The sequence below is a fragment of the Lates calcarifer genome, linkage group LG20, assembly GCF_001640805.2.
Source record: "Lates calcarifer isolate ASB-BC8 linkage group LG20, TLL_Latcal_v3, whole genome shotgun sequence".
NCBI classification, from domain to species: Eukaryota; Metazoa; Chordata; class Actinopteri; family Centropomidae; genus Lates; species Lates calcarifer.
The window spans coordinates 19,201,849-19,219,104 of record NC_066852.1 but is presented as its reverse complement, the minus strand read 5'-3'; positions in this window follow the sequence as shown (position 1 = coordinate 19,219,104).

Sequence of the window (17,256 nt, the reverse complement as noted above, 5' to 3'; positions counted from 1 at the left end):
GGGAAATTTATTGTTTAAATTATATTTCCTTGTATAAAAGGAAGTGTGAAGCAACAAACTCTCTTTGAAGGCTGTTTATAGAAAACAATAAAGAATAAAAAAATATATATAACTTTTGGAAAGATTGATGGCAATTCTTTATGTTCCCTACTTTGCACAGACAGTTACATTACACACACAGGGACATTTACCATCCTTCTAAAGGTCAGTACACTGTTTGTGTTGTGAGCTTTGAAAATTGATTTAGCTTTACATGACATTGTGCAGGCGGTGTTTACAGAAAGCAGTGCATGTTTGTCAAAAGTAATTACCTTTCAGCTTGTGCCTTTATGTGCAAGTCAGGTAATTTTTTTTCAAACTTTAATTTGATTGACTGGTAAGATGATATTCAATATGTACATACCCATTTTCTCTCTCCCTCTCTCTCCATCTTTCTCTGTCTCTCACCTGCACACAGCTGAATACACACTTAATTACACAGGAGGACCAATCACAGCGGTAACACACTTGTCTCCTCTCCACACAGTCGTACCATCTTTGTTTGCAGAGACCGGTTTGTTCTTAGGCTCCATCGCAGAGCTTGTTGGATTATCCTTTGCGGTATTAAATATTGCTGCAATTGAGATTCTGGGCCAGGATTTACCTTTACACTTCAACTTTGCTTTTTGGATTATTTTATTTATGCAGGTAAGGACCGCTTAAGTTTTTTTAAGGCTTGAGCAGAGTTTTTATGAAAACTTGATAGTTGCACTTGAAAATATCAATTGAATCATTTTTATCAAGTGCTCAGAGCTTCTTACTGAAAAATACTGAAAAGATAAAACCTTTTTCAAATTTCAGGATGATTCTCCTTCAAAAATTCCTGCATGTATTTGCCTCTGTGTCTCTGCTGAGCAACCCTGCCTCTACTGTGGACCAAGGTAGGTCTCAAAGTTTAAATGGTTATAATGATTATAGTTTGGTGATTGAGTCCCTGTACTTCAATGTGACTGGAGGAGCGAGTCATGATGATTATTATAATATTTCATACATAACTGACACTGGCAAAGGTTAAGACCTCCCTATCTAGCTTATTTCTCATTTTAAACTGAGTGTTCATTATCTTCTAGATTTTACATCCTGCATGGCTGAACCCACAGTTCAGTGAGAGATCCACTGTGTTGGCTGTAAACAATATCGACAACAAACACAGTTTACAGTAGTTAAACACTATATGCCTACGTAAGGACATATATGGTCTGTCTAACCTACGGATGGAAGGTCAAAAGGTTGAAGCTAATATAAGGAGCTAAGACAGCTGTAATATGTATGTGTGTTGTGTCTCATTATATTTCAATCTCTTCCACAGGCTAAAATTTTCCCTGCGAAATGATCAAGTCAACATTTTATAAAAAGAAAATACAGGAAATAAATATGCCTGTGAAATTACGAAAAAAATATTTTTAATTAGTTCTTCAATTTAATGCTGCTAAAAATTCTCAATGTATACATCCAACAGGAAACTAATAAACAATTTTGTCACATACACAAAGCTTTGTATTTTTCTCTGATTTATGTGGTCAGATAAAATGTGCAGGAGGAGGATGTCATGCTGGGCATTTGTTGCCATTGTCTGAAATAGAGACAAATTACAGCCTAAATGTTCAGTCATTAGTGATAAAAGTAATCATATACAAATAAATAATAGCAGTACTTTAAATAAAGTGGTATAAACGAAGGTTTGCTAAATGCTGACATTAATAACTTTAAACTGCAGATTTTTCCATCCAGTTATGCCAGGTTTGTAAAAATCAACAGTAATATGTCTTTTGTTAGCCTACATGACTTGAAATTTTGGATTAATTAATTATTGTTTAAAATCTTCTCTTCTTTTAGCCCTCTCTCTTCTCTAAGCTGCTCTATAGATCGACTCCTATGTGCTGCATGTTAATGATTGACTGTACATTGTGTGTTTCTGTGGTTAGTCTCTCAGCTCAGTTTATGGGGGAAGGTGCTGAACTTAAACTTTGGGTGCAACCACTGGAGATTAAAGCCTCATGTCTCCATCCCCGCCCTGCAGGAACTCACTGTTTGCCTCAGTCTGAAGTTTGAGGTACTGGTAGCTTAATTTACTCTTAGAGTAACAATTAGGCAAATTTAATGAGACTGCACAGTTCAAGTTATTATGAGTCATGTTTTGTATAATATTTCATCAACAATATGTAGGTCCAGGCCTCCTCACCATGGACCGCCTTCATGTACCGTCATCCTGAGGTTCAGTATGCTGAGCTGGGCTTAGGGTGGAAGTGGGGTCGTTTAGTGATTTGGCTGTTTGGGACAGAGTGGAAAGCCCCTCAGATCGACTTTCGTCCGTCACAGTGGTACTCGCTGTGCCTGACCTGGTCACATACAAAAGACAGACCTACTCTCTATGTCAATGGCAACCCAGTGGAGCTAATGGCAGGTGGGCTTTGTTTTGTATTAAAACATCTGATTATGTTATGCTTGTATGCTTGATATAAAACTAAATCTGAAACTGACACTGATAAAATTGCCCCTTTTCATACTTGAACTTAATAATCCATGATGTTTACTTTCACTGCCCTTGAGATGTGTCTACAACTCGACTGGAGTCCACCTGTGGCAAACTGAATTGACTGCACATAAGTTTAGAAAGACAAGGTGTTAAAATGTGTTCAGCAGCATTTACTTGGCAATGACGACTCGATTGTCTTTTGTTTCTACATTGTGTTCTTTTGGCTGTGGGGCTGACAACTAAAAGATTTTGTTTTTTCAAGTTGTGTGGTGATTCCAGTGTGGATTTGACCATCCTGTGTATCACACTATCCTCTTTTCTCCTCTCCTAGGGCACATTATCGACACTTCTCCCTCCTCTTCCTCCTCATGCCGCAAACTGGCTCCCAATGGAACACTCACTCTGGGTGCAGCACACTTCTTGAGTGGCGGGAATATCGAGATCATTCCATTTACCTGTGGTCTGGGAAAATTATCTGTGTTTCGGCTGTGGGGGCGAGAGCACAGCAAAGAGGAAGTGACATCACTTAAGTGCACTGAAGGGGACCTTGTTAAGTGGGAGTGGGACAACTGGGACACTCAGAGGGATACTCCGCCTCCTGATTCCAGCCTGCAGTGTGGTGAGGCAACAGAAAATGTCCTTTACATTTATTAGATTATATTTTCTCTGAATATCTCTACTGAAGTCAAATACTTTATTAAAGCTGCATTTAGTACAGCAACTGCAAATTCGACAAGTTGAATATTTTCTCCCTTCTCTCCCTCCCACAGTGTTTATATGTTCGCTTTTATGCAGTAAATGGTCTGTCAGTTTCATCAAGCATTTTACAGCTGTTTCCTGACTTACTGGTAGCCACAGTGGCTGCCTTTTGTTAACGTCCTCAGATCAAATATTGACCATCTGTCTTTTTGTCAGATAAGTAAATACAGAAGCCATTCTGTGATCAATAACATTAAGATCAGAAGCATTAATCATACAGCTGTCAGATGTTGTTATTTTCTCTCTGCAGCTGAAGGTAATTTTCACCTTAAAACTAATGGTAATCCTCAGTCTTAAGTAAACCTAAGCCTCTTGGTTTGATTGAAAATCTTGCTCATAACAGAAGGTCAAAACTGCCATCATTTTCAACACTTCAATATGACTTTTTTTTTTTTTTTTTTTTTTTTTTTTTTTTTTTTTTTTTTTACAAAATAACTTATTAAAATAAGTGATCATATACTACCTGAGTTAAACAAGTCTTAATTATTATGTTTCAAGTATTGTAATTGTAGTGGTGAGTAATTATAAAATGATCATAAATGTCTGTAAGAGATTAATATCTACACGTCATTAAAGAAAAGATATAGTCTAAGGACTGATGGTTTAACTCAAACAGTATATATCGGACACATCTGAATACAGAGCTCAATATTATGAAATATCCTTCATAATAATAATGATAAAATGTCAGCAGTTGATCTTAATAAAACATGGTAAAAGTGGCTCAACAATGTAATTATTTCAGTATCAACATTAATTTATTGCACCCGTAAGTTCTGCTTTTCCAACTTTGTTTTAAAGCAGAGCCCATTCCTGTTATTATCATATTTAATACTTCCTATCTTTTGTATGTCATAATGCATTTGTTAATAATGAAAACCATTAAAATAGAAAAGAGACAAAATCGCTTTAGCAAAAAGTTAATCAGTTACGCTAAAGATACTGACTTGTACTTGGCAGTTATCAGTTTTATGTCTATTGTATTATTGCATCTCAATGCACTTGTACTTCTCTTTACATTTTCATACTTTATAGTGTCTCATATTCTCTTTGGCAGAATGGTCATTTTACGAAGTGAGACTGGTGTTTGCCATCATCTGTTATGATGGGAACACCAACGAGCTCTACATAGCAAGAGAGATCGCACATCACTGGGTAAAAGAAACAAATCAACTAAATACTAAATACTGTTTTACTGTTTAATACTGTTTAAATGTAATCAACCACCACGTCTGCTAAATGGTAACAATGTAGGAAAATATGGACAGTTTTTGACAATGCAATAAAGCCTAAAAACTGAATAATAAAACAGGTTTGAATACATGTATATTTAATCATTTATTTATTAATAAAATGTTGGGTTAGATTGCATTATACTACACAGGTGTTTTTACTTGCAGCTTGAAGAGGTGCTGCCAGACAGAATCTATTTAAACAGAGTGTCTGTGTTTGAAGTAAACAGGTAGGAGATCTTAAAGTTTACAACACTGACTGACGTGACTCAGAGTATATTCTGTAATAATATACCATGAATTTCACTTTGTGTTGCATCAGTTAATCCAGATTTTACAGTACATGACAGGGAGAGGGAACCAGTGGGTCATAAACACACCGAGTTTCTCTGATCTCTTATGCAGATCCAGTACAGATGACAGCCTCGTAGAAACATCACATGAAGACAGGATGGTAAGCAAGCACATTAGTTAATTTATTAGTCTGGCTCTAAGATACTATATAATATATCAGCTTATATTAATGTTGCAGTTACAGCTGTGTCATTATGTATGTTGGCCAATTAGTAACAAGAAAGTGCAGCACAGATATGTTAAAGTTATGTTTGAGGTAGTTTAGAAACTGTGCCTATGTCACAATGTGTTTTCCCCAGAGAATGCTGCTCAGTACATATCTGCATTACAAATCTTTACCAATCAAATTTAAAGGATCCTTATCAAAATGTTTGCTTATGTTATTTATGCGAAAAAAATGCATTGGTCAGTATAATTCAGGTTTAAGGCATCATATATAATCTCTCTGGCTAAAGTCTATGTTTAAAATACAAAACAACAACAAAAACTAATTAAATAAAAATAATATTTTATGTGTTATGCACATGTAAATGTAACCTTTCTTTTACTCCTCAGGTGCGGTGGGCACCCAATATCAACGGGTAACATGGTTCAGGTTTACTGTTTCACTTAATAACATGGTCACCTCTAGATACATTTCTAGCTAAAAGATCCTCTCATTACAACACATGTACAGTATATGCATTTCCCCAGTACTTCACATCATTCTTTCTGAGAAGGAAAAATCACTCTTTGTTTGAACTGCTCACAACCCAGGTCCAAACTAAGGTCATAGCAAACAGACTTTGCCTCATTTTAAGAAGCCACAAGCCAAAATGCCTGAACCCCAACTTTTCCAGAGGACAGTAAAACACTTTATCTCTCTGTAGGTTTAACTGTCTGGTTTATGCAAGTGTTATTCCTGCGATGGATGTAGCAGCTGTACAGAATGAGATGTATGTGACCCTTAGCCGTCCCTACCATGTCTACCATGACCCCAGCGGTCTGCTACAGCTGCTGCCTGATGAAAACAGCATACACACGAGACCTGTTGGTAGGAAACAGTTTGTGTTTGGGTAAACTTTATAGGAAATTCTAGTTCTAGCTCTCATAGTCTTTTCTATCTCTAGAAAGCTTCTCCGCTGTCACCCCTAGTCCTCCTGACACAGTGACAACATCATCTCCAGTCACAACCAACACATGTGCAACCACACCATCATCCTCTACTACCTCCCCTGCCACTACACTTAAAACCACAGCCACCAGCACCACCACATATCCTTCTACTAGTGCTGCCAGCGCCATCACCAACGCTACAACAAGCCCTACAAATATGACTGGTCAGTTTGATCATTTATAGTCACAAAAATGTTATGTGATGATGCCTTGAGGGAAAAAAAATTATTTGTTTTGTCTCCATCTTCTTCACAGAGCTGTACTTTGAGGTGAAGATGAACGTGTCCATAACAGGAGACTGTGAACCAGAAGAGATTCTTTCCACCTGGGTAAGTATGTGGAAAGCCGCCAACCAGTCAAGTTGCATAAAATATGGTCATACTCCCCCTGTATGTTCCCATGTTTTTGCATTGAAAAATGGCCAGACAAGAGTTTTTACAAAGCATTATGATGTCACAGTGAAGATAAAAATAATTAAAGAAAAAAAAGCCAAAAACATGTTTTGTGAGGTCACAGCAACCTCAACCTTTGACCTTTAACCACCAAACTCTAATCAATTCATCCTTGAGGCCAAGTGATTTTGGCCTCATTTGTGCCAAATTTGAAGAAATTCCCTCCAGGTGCTCCCGAGATATCATGTTCACAAGAATGGGAGAAAGAGGTGGACAACCCAAAAACATCATGTTTCTGGTCACCGACACAAGGCATAAAAAGACCTCTAAAAAGTTCAAATGGTTGGAGAATAGTCAAAATACTTGGCTAAACGAGAAAAAAGGTTGAAATAGTTGTTAAAAGTAATGCATCAACAGTTGGAACAGTTAAATGATTGATAAACACCCTTCCACTTCATGTGGTACTAATCCTACAAATCGGACCAGAGCAACCTAAACATTATGAAAAACTACTGTAACCATATCCCGTTTTATTTATTTAATAGTGTTACGAAACATCCAGTTTAACATGGGACATGAAGGGTGCTGGAAGATATGTCAAGACAACTGGGTTGTGAACCACTGTACTGGTCTTTTAGTATCTTCAGACACATCTCTCTGAGTTTTCTGACTCTTCACAGCTCAACTCTAGTCTACCTGATGACATGATGATGGTGCTCGACCTCCAGTTGCTCCCCAAAACTCAAAGGTACAGTAGCTGCCAGACGATCAGTTACACATCTACTTCCAGAAATGTCACACTAATCTGACACATGTGAAAAACTCGAGTTTCTGATCTGACTTTCAGATATTATTCTAACCTGCAGTCAAACCTCACAACCTCTGGTGGAGTAAGTAATCATGAGAAGCTTTCAGATTCAACAAGTCACAAATTAAACTCTCATCTTTTTAAAAATTTGAGACAATTTTGAGATTATTACCAGCACCGTGAGAGCGGTGAGGGCGAAGTACAAGAATATTTGACCAATTTTGTGTTTAATAAACTCTCCTGAGAGCTGTGTCAATATCTTCACTCTTTTTTATCCCCAGGTGTTTGTGCACAGACTTTCAAGGTAGGGATCATGCAGCTCTGCACAATTTGAAGAATAATGAAAATGATAATGATAATAATGAAACAGTGCCAGTATAACAGGCTGGAAAATCTTTGCTGTCCAAAAGTGTCATACTTCAAAAACATTTCAATATACTGCATGTGCTTTGTATGCACTTCCACTATATTAAAAGTAACTCATATGAACTGTGTTACTGTCTGCAGAGAGAGCTGTATTTTCCAGGTTCAGGTCATGATGTCACTGTCAGACACACAGGAAATGGAAGAGCAGATACGACACCTACTGCAAATGCCTTATAACAACGGCTCCATCACTATAGCAACTGAAAACATAACGATAAGCCGCATATGTGAGTGAGGTTCACGTTTGGCAAAATTTATATGGTATAAAAAATGTCTTCTTCTATCTTAGCCTGTCTTTGTCTCTTTCTCCACCTGTGTTACTGTCTCTGCTTCAGTGATATTACAGTGTAATGCAGAAACCCACCAGACGATGAAAGGCCTGTTTGAGTGGCCAGCTACTTCAGGAGGCAAAAATGCAACTCAACCGTGCCCAAAAAATCCTCACCGCCACGCCACCAGACACTGGTGAGAGCTCTGACACGCTCACTGATTTTTAAAACCTGCTCAATCAGTGTTTCAGGCAAATAATGCACATATACTGTAAATATGTTCACAAAACTTTCCTCAGCCAAAACTAGTAATATACCTGACTGGGATGTCTTTGGTATGTGGGAGAAAACCAAATAAAATAAAAGTAGCACAATCCAGGGTGTTAGTATAAACAATATGTATACATTATAATGAGAGCTGAAATGACTAAAACTATCCTGATAATAGTCGTGGCTGTTTCCATTTGCATTTACTGGTGAGTTATACCGAGCTACAGTCAAATATGCTGCTTTTCTCTGTTTGATGTCATTATAAATAGAATATTTTTTAAACCCTAAGACAGTTGCACAAAAGAAGCAATCAAAAGACATCTTTTCTTCTTTTAAGTCAACAAGTTTCAAAGTTACTTCTTTAAACTGACAGGTGCTGATAAGGTCTAGATTCAAACTATAGTTCACACATTGAGTATATGGCCTCTACAATATGCTCACACCTGCCTGATTGTTGACATGTAGTGCTTCCTGTTATCACTGAACTCATGACCTGCAGATAATTCTTCATATAGCCATGTTGAAAAAAAAGAGTACATGTATAGCTGGTTTACTCTGTCAACACAAATTTAACACATGAATAAATATGGGCCTGTTGAGTATTGATCACATCCTTGGGCATATGTTTACATGGCTGTCCCACTGTGTTCGGGACTCTTTCTGTTTGTTGACTAACTGTGACAATGATTATTGATGGCTGATTCACGAGCTGTGGAAGTCCGTGCTGTAAAAGCATTAATCAGGAGGTTGGTGTCACTAATGAGTGGAGTTAACAGAGAATTGATTCCCAGATCAAACACCTCACAGCTGTTCAAAGTTACATACAATGTCTCTATCTACTCAACATAACTTTTAAGAAACTGAGTTGACAGATTTTTTTCTTTCCAAGTCAGACTTGGAAAAGCACACAGAGCAAAAACTTCATATACAAGTAGAAATGACAAAAGATGTAGCTATACAGAAGGTAGACAGAAACTTTAAAAATCAGGGATAAAAGACTCACGGCTTGTAAATTAAACATGTCATTTACACCTTCTCCCCACCTGTTTGTGTAACAGTAAACTGTGCCTCAGTACCCACTGGATGGCCCCAGACCAGGAAGACTGTCCTCCAGTGGTGGAAACCATCCCTGATCTGGACCATGTCAAAGTCACTGCTAGTCTGTTATAAACTTTTCACTTTATCTGTCTGCCTTATGTTGTAATTGTCAGTTTAGAAATAATTGCATGATTCAGCCACAAATTTATGGGTCAAAATCTAATGTTGAAGATAAAAAAAAAAGCCTAAACAATGACAAATCCAGTTGGATGACAGTATGAGTCTAAATGCAAGATCTGTACTGTAACAAAACCAGAAGTATTATTTCATAAGTTGTATCATTTACCTCCAGACAATGCACTGGACGTGGTGGAGATGATTGAGGGATTACTACGCAACCACTCCACTCTCAACTACCAGGAGCTGGTCACAGTCCTCAGCAAGCTGGAGGACATTGTTAACCTCAGTGTAGTCACACCAAACCTGGGCCAAGCTCTAATCAACATCATCTCTGACATACTGGAGTCTGACAGCGACCTGCTGCCTTTTACTAACACGTGAGGATGGGGAAAAAAATGAATCAAAAATCCAACCAGAGAAAGAATTTTTCTGTTCAACATCTGTTTACTAACCGGCTCTCTGTCTTCAACTACAGCATCGTAAATCTCACAGAGGCAGTGGGAGACAGGATGGTGGGTTACGAGGGCTCCTCCACTTTGGTTGCTCCAGCTATTGCTATCTCAGTTGTGGATGTCGTCCCTGGACAGTTTAACAGTTTGACTTTTGGAGTGTCGTCTGACCGCACAGGCACAAAACCTGAGGTTGGTAGATTAACAACAACTGACAAATGTCATCAAACTGACAGAGACCACAAAAAGGCATCATGTTTTGAATCCTCTGGCCACTGAAAATAAGCCACTTATTACGTAACTTATTATCTATACAAATATATTAATCAGTTAGAGCTTTATTAGAGAAAACAGATTTATAAGTGATATTAAAATTTACAAAAGACAGTATGACAGTAAGAGAATTACGAAAGTTCTCTTCTTGTTGCAGATTTTCATCAACAAGTATCCCTTCAACAGCACAGTGGCTTTCATCTCCTTGCCGTCTGCCCTGCAGCACAGCTTCCCAGAAAACAACCTGAACCAGAGCCCACCAAGAGTCCAGTTTCAGTTCTACGGCATACCACTGCTCTTCAAGGTTCTATTTTGTATCACACTTCAAACACACTTCATTATAAACACCATCATGCTTACTATCCCCACTAAACAAACTGATTAGATGCACATTAGTCAAGTAAATTACTCACATGCATTTTGTTGTTATTTTCAGAGCAGCCAACAGGGTCAGACCCTCAACACCTTTGTGGTGTCAGCCAGTGTGACCAATGCCAGCACTCCAATCAAAGACCTGGATGAAGACATCAAAGTCACGCTCCACCATCTTACACCCAATACAGTAGGATCCAATGTGGCTAATCACTGAAGGATATAAATCTGCTGCAGAGTTATAGCTGCTTACAGTGCTGCCAGTTCAATATATGAATGAGTTATCGATTCCTTTGATAAACTAATGCATTTCATTTTCATCTCTGTTAAAGCTCTCCAAGGACGTACAGTGTGTGTACTGGAACTTCAATAAAAACAGTAGGTCCTGATTTAAATCACTTCCCTCACATCTTTACAAAAGCAGGATGAACTGTGTGATACTAAATGTCTGTGTCATCCTTTAGACGGACAGGGAGGCTGGGATGACTATGGCTGCAGAAAATACAACAGCAGCTTTGACTACACAACCTGCCTGTGTGATCATCTCACACACTTTGGAGTTCTTCTGGTACAATCTGTATATTTCCTGTTTTACTGTTTCATATAAAGCATGACTTGGCCTCAGAGATACTGAAGCACATTTAAAAGTTTTAGTAACTGTATGGGCACCGGTAGCAGCAGTACATGATGTAGTTGTAACAGCCAAGTGGCTTAAGAGAGGCTCACCAGCAGAGGGTGCTCAAGGCATAATAAATAAAAATGAACTAGCAAGGTTGGACACAAACTCATTATTTTTAACTAGACCAAATGAAATTTTAATTATGCATATTCCAAAACTGCAAAAATATGAGCCACAAATCACACTGTTACTGAAATGGACATTTAAAAATAAGGGTGGAAATTATTTCCCATATTTTTGGTACTGACAAAACTAAATCCAGTGGAAACACCAAAACCAACAACGTGTTAGTCTGTCTCTCAGTACGTTCTGACTTCCCAGCCCCGCCTGTGGCTCTCATTCCTCAGCCAACTGGTTCCTACTGAGAATGTAAATCTCTACAAATGAATCATAAACAGACAAAAAGAGGACTGTAGTTTTCAAAACACTTCTCAAAAAAGCAGCAAATCCTCTGATTTAAGAGCCTGGAGATAGAGATTCTAATTGATTATCAACAATTATTTTTCTGTTGATAGACTAACTCATTAATGAAACTGCACGAAACATGTTGGGAACAGGAGCCATGTTGTGCCTATGGGGAAGATGCCTCTCAGTATCTTTTTAATGCATCATTTAACCTATTTAACCAAATGAATAATCCACAACTACAAGCTTTTTAAAGTTGAAATGTGGAGACTATGTCCAATAAACTACCCCTCTCACTGTGGAAACTTACCAGCAGAGCTGTCTGCTGCAGTTATTGCTACTGCTATTCAACAGTGTAACTAATGCATTTTTAGGGACTTTATGGTGTATGTGGAATTGGCTCTAAGTAAACTATACTTTACAGTATGTTCATGTGCAACAGTGAGGCTCACTGCTGTGTTTTTAGTAGTTTTTTGGACAACAAAGCGCAATTAAGGGGAGGAGAAATTACTTTTATTACTGTATGTGATTTACAATGTGTGTTATTGTTGTGTAGCTCATGTGTGGCTCATGGGGAAATAAACACACACGCTCATGGTAACATATCTGTGTGTGTTTGTTTGTAGGATGTCTCTAGGACTCAGGTGGACCCAGCTAATGGGCAGATCCTGACCATTATCAGCTATGTCGGCTGTGGAGTCTCATCGCTGTTCTTGGGAGTAACTGTTCTCACTTACACAGTTTTCGAGTGAGAGTCCAACCACCAAGTTGTTATTTTATAAATGTTTTCTACTTGTCATATGCTGACTGTGTTTACATGCCATCTGTTGCTAGCTCTTAAAGGTCATGTCAACGCTAATGCAGATACATTTAAACACTGTTTCTGTGTCTAACGGTTCCCTGCCTGTACAGAAGTACCAAACAATCTGTGCATATTTTTGTAGATACACCACCATTCTCGCGCTAGCTCTGCGTGCACTGGAAAAATAATATCCTTTTTACTTGAGCTATAAAAAAATATAGTAAATTTTATGTGAAATCTAGCAAGACACTACTGTACCTGATAGAAAATGTTGTCCAGTCTGACTATTAATGCCCTCCTAAATCAAATGACAATGTTAAAACAAGATGAAAATGGAAAAGTGTTCGCAGTGATGAACCTACAGAGAATCATGCACTCTCATAGAGGCACTTTCATCTGCAGCAGCAGCTGTTACCTACGTACTCAACACCAAACAGCAGACAGACAAAGTTAGCAACTAGCTGGTGAACACAAAATCAGTTATTGCAGATTTAATGATGTGGTACATGTAACACTTACAGAATCTCTTTATGCTCACTGCGTTTTACCTTTCATTTTCCTGCCATGTGTTTCAGAAAGCTTCGTCGGGACTACCCCTCTCAGATCCTCATCAACCTCTCCCTGGCACTGCTGGGCTTGAACCTGGTGTTCCTGGTCAACTCCTGGTTGTCCTCCTGGGGTCTGTATGCCCTTTGTGTCGCTGCCGCATCCACGCTGCACTACTTCCTCCTGGCCACGTTCACCTGGATGGGATTAGAGGCCGTTAACATGTACTTCGCCCTCGTTAAAGTCTTCAACGTCTATGTGCCTTCGTACATCCTCAAGTTCTGTGCTCTGGGGTGGGGTGAGTCATGTGTTCAGTTGACTGACTTAAAGTTAGTTGCTGGAAAATACAGTGTCACATTTAAACACTTGAGAGGCACATGAAAAACATTCAAGAAAGAGAATTATAATTTCCGAGGCTGTGACTCAAGTGTTTAAACTCTTCCTCCAGGGCTTCCTCTGATTATCTGCATCCTCGTGCTCATCATGAACAGGGAGGCCTACGGCAGTCACCTCTACACAGATGCTAGCTTAGAGTCACTAGACAACTCTGACAACTTGTGAGTTTAGTTGCTGTTACACAGTGTGATTATATGACACACCACTTGAGCACATTTGGTGAGTTGCAGGTTTGATAAAATACAGATGTTTGAGCTTCACCATGAACCATGCACTTTGCGGAAATATAATTTGTAAGGTATATCTGCTGAGAAGGGAAAGTGTCTCTGTGCTCACTTTAAATCTGAGTTTAAGATGTGTACCAGACAATTTTGTGACATTACAACTAGTCTGGAAGCCAATCATGATCCAATATGTTCTGAAAACTTAAACCCTCCAGTCCACTTAGACTGGCTTTACAGTGAAGTGTCCAGCAGTTACACTCTGGAAACAAATATATGTACACTCCTATATCATGGCTTTAACATTTATCATGAACTTTTTGTGGCAAAATCACATCAGATACAAATTATTGTTTCAAGCTGAGTAATAAGTCTTAAAACATGTCTGAACAAGTCACAGGCAACTACATTCACTGTTTTTCAACATTGTACATGATTATAAATTTTATTCAGATTTATTTTAAGGTTACTTTGTCTGGCATCTAAAGCAAATACACACTAATAGCTGAAAGCAGTTAACCTACATAAAACACCTGAAATATATCAATATATCTTCAATATATCTTGTTTTTTGCTATTAGGTCATTATTACATTAGATAAACTAAGGTATAATGTTAATCATAATCATAATTATGACTGCTTTTGGCAAATGAAGTTTAAAAAGAGTTCTACATCATCTCTACTTTATAAATAATTGGTTCTCCCACTCAATCTGTGTTTCCTCAGCTGCTGGCTACAGGACAATGTAACATTTTATGTGTCTGTGGTTGCCTATGCCGCCCTGGTTTTTCTCTTCAATATTGCGGTAAAAACTTATTTTCTTTAAAGTTCATACATAAGTTCCACCAAAACTTCCATTTGAGGACACTTCATTATCTTGCATCTCCTGTTTTTATTCCATTCTTCTTCTGAATTTTCTTTTAGGTTTTTGTGGTAGTTTTGATCCAGATTCGCCACATGCGAGTCAACAGTCCGGCTGGAACCCGCAGTGGATTGATGCATGACCTGAAGGGAGTTGCCAGTCTAACCTTGTTACTTGGTCTAACATGGACGGTTGGCTTCTTTACCTTTGGGCCAGCAAGAGTAGTTCTGCTGTACCTATTCTCTGGACTCAACACCCTGCAAGGTTGTTATTTCTTTTCAGTACAGGACTTATTACTGAAATGGATGATACATGTCTAAAAATGTAAGCATAAAGAGAACAGTTGATTTCATAAGTGGCATGTATGACTGATTTCAGGGTTTGGCTCAAGTGTTTTCAGTTATTCTGGCTGATTAGGCTTCTGCTCAGGTTGAAGGTGAGCAGAGCAGGGGAGATGCAAATCAAACACAGTCTGCACACACACGCACATCTATGAGAAAAGCTCTTATCATCCAAAATAAATGAAATTATGTAAGTGGGTGTACTATTGTTGTGCAGGGCTTTTAAGATAATTAGCAATTACCAATTTTCGTGTACTTTTTTTCTTAAGTACAAATAAAATTCACAAGCGATCCGGACTTGTCGCATGAGTCATTTGCAGACAACCTGCCTTTCTCAAAAACACTTGACTGAACAATTTTAACGCTTTAATCTGAACAAATCTGGAGTTTCAAAATGTCAGTCCAAAAAGTAGTTTATTTACTCACCATATCATCTTCACTGTGGCTTTAATGAGTGGTTTGTCAAAGTTTTACAATTTCTCTTTAGAATTTCTAATTTTATTGTATTGAGTATTTTGGCTGCTTATACTGTACAGTGGAAATTCCCTGACACCAACAGCTGCCACAGGGTCTTTATGCAGGTCTCTCTCTGCATCCAACAGCATAAAGACTAATATTATCTCATCAGTCTCCAAGAATGTTGCCTCCCCTTGACTGCCTCCCATTTAAATCACATCTTTTCTTTTAAGAGAAAGGGAATGTCAAACCGCCAACTCTTTATTCATGTCATGGTATGGCAGCTGTATTACTTTTGAATTGTTTCTGGTCTTCTAATACAACTACGACACAGCTTCACTGCTTAATTTCTTTTATTTTCATCTGTTCTGCATTGGTTTGCTGTAGCATCATCTTAAATCTCCCCTACTACGTTCATTCTTGCACGTGACCCATTGTGAGTGTTGCTTTGTGTATTTATTGAGTAGAGGTTTGTTAACCACACATGCAGTTTTCCTTAACATCCTACTTCACGTTCACAGTTCAAAAGACAACAAAAGATAAAAAAAAGGAAGAAATCAAACAGAGGCTGAATGATGCAACTGTTTCACAACTACTCTCACCTCAGCTGGCCTCCATTATATTACTTTGTTTTATCCGAGTGACGCAACACCGCCGCTTTACCGCTCAGAGTGAAATGCCTTGCTCAAGGACAAATCAAGAATATGTGCGAAGGGAAAAGAAAGAAAGACCTAATCTACTCCACAGAGGCTCATGACCTCACCTTTCTTGATATTTCAGGATTTTTCATCTTCCTCTTCCACTGTCTGATGAAGGAGAATGTCAGGAAACAGTGGAGGATTCACCTCTGCTTCGGACGTTTCCGACTTGAGGAGCACTCTGGTATGACAGCCATGTCACATCATCTATTAGCCTGTAAATTTAACTCTAAATCTGGCTTTACATTGGTTTGTACTGTTGGGCTCCACTTGTGAGCTTTTTTATGAACAATAAAAGCAAATAGGGAAACTCTGGGCTTGACTTCTGTTACCTATGTTTTGTTGTTGTCGTCCAGAGTGGAGCAACTCAGTCTCAGCAGGAGTTGTGGGCAAACCCAAATTAAACCCCCCATCGGTGCCGTCGGTTCACTCTGTCAAGTCCAGCTCCACAGAAAGCACATCGGCTTCCTCCGATTCCAGCCAGAGAGACACGTCCTGCAAGAGACCAAACCTGGGTGAGGGAACAAAGCACAGTTAATCCAAAGCATCACACATCACTACAAAATTTATAACTATCAGTCTGTCAGTGATTTTAGTGTACTTTTCAAAATGATGAGAAAAGAGTGTTTTGAGAAATAATAAATGAGGGTTTTGGCTTCAATTCTAATCTTTAATGAGTTCTAAAACCATTTTTACTGACATATTCTTCATTTCATTGGTCTTTCTTCTTTTGACATTATACTCTTTACTAATTCCTTAATCCTCATCTATTGTAAGACATTTAAGGTTGCAATTAAAAGGTATAATTCATCTTTTTGAGTCTTACGCAATGATGATCACAGACTTAGTCAGACATCACAGTCCTTCAACTGCCAGGATCACAGTGAATGTCACTGCATACATTAATGAGACTACACTGGCGTTATAAAATTACACAAAATCCTTTGTAATTTAACACAACTAAAACTGTTTAATGTAACTGTTTCTTCTTAAATGTATTCTTCAGCTGATGGCTAAATCTAAGTTTAACCCAGAGCTCCCAGGCATACACGAGAGAATAAGAAAATATGTTTTTCACACCTCGAAATTGTTCACAGATGCTTAATTACCTTGCAGGCCTTTTTGTGAATTCCTTGGCTCTCCCGCGTGCCCAGAGAAACCCCTCGGGTTCAGGAGCCATGCCTTCCCAGAGGGCGATGAACCCGTCACCTGGCTGGAGGAATCACTTGCTCGACCAGCAAGAATAAAGATAAAACACACAGAGGAAAGCACATATTTGCATATTTGCATTTACATGTAGACATGAAAAGCCTGGGAAACTCAAACAGCAGCCCTACTACAGAAATATGTAATCAGT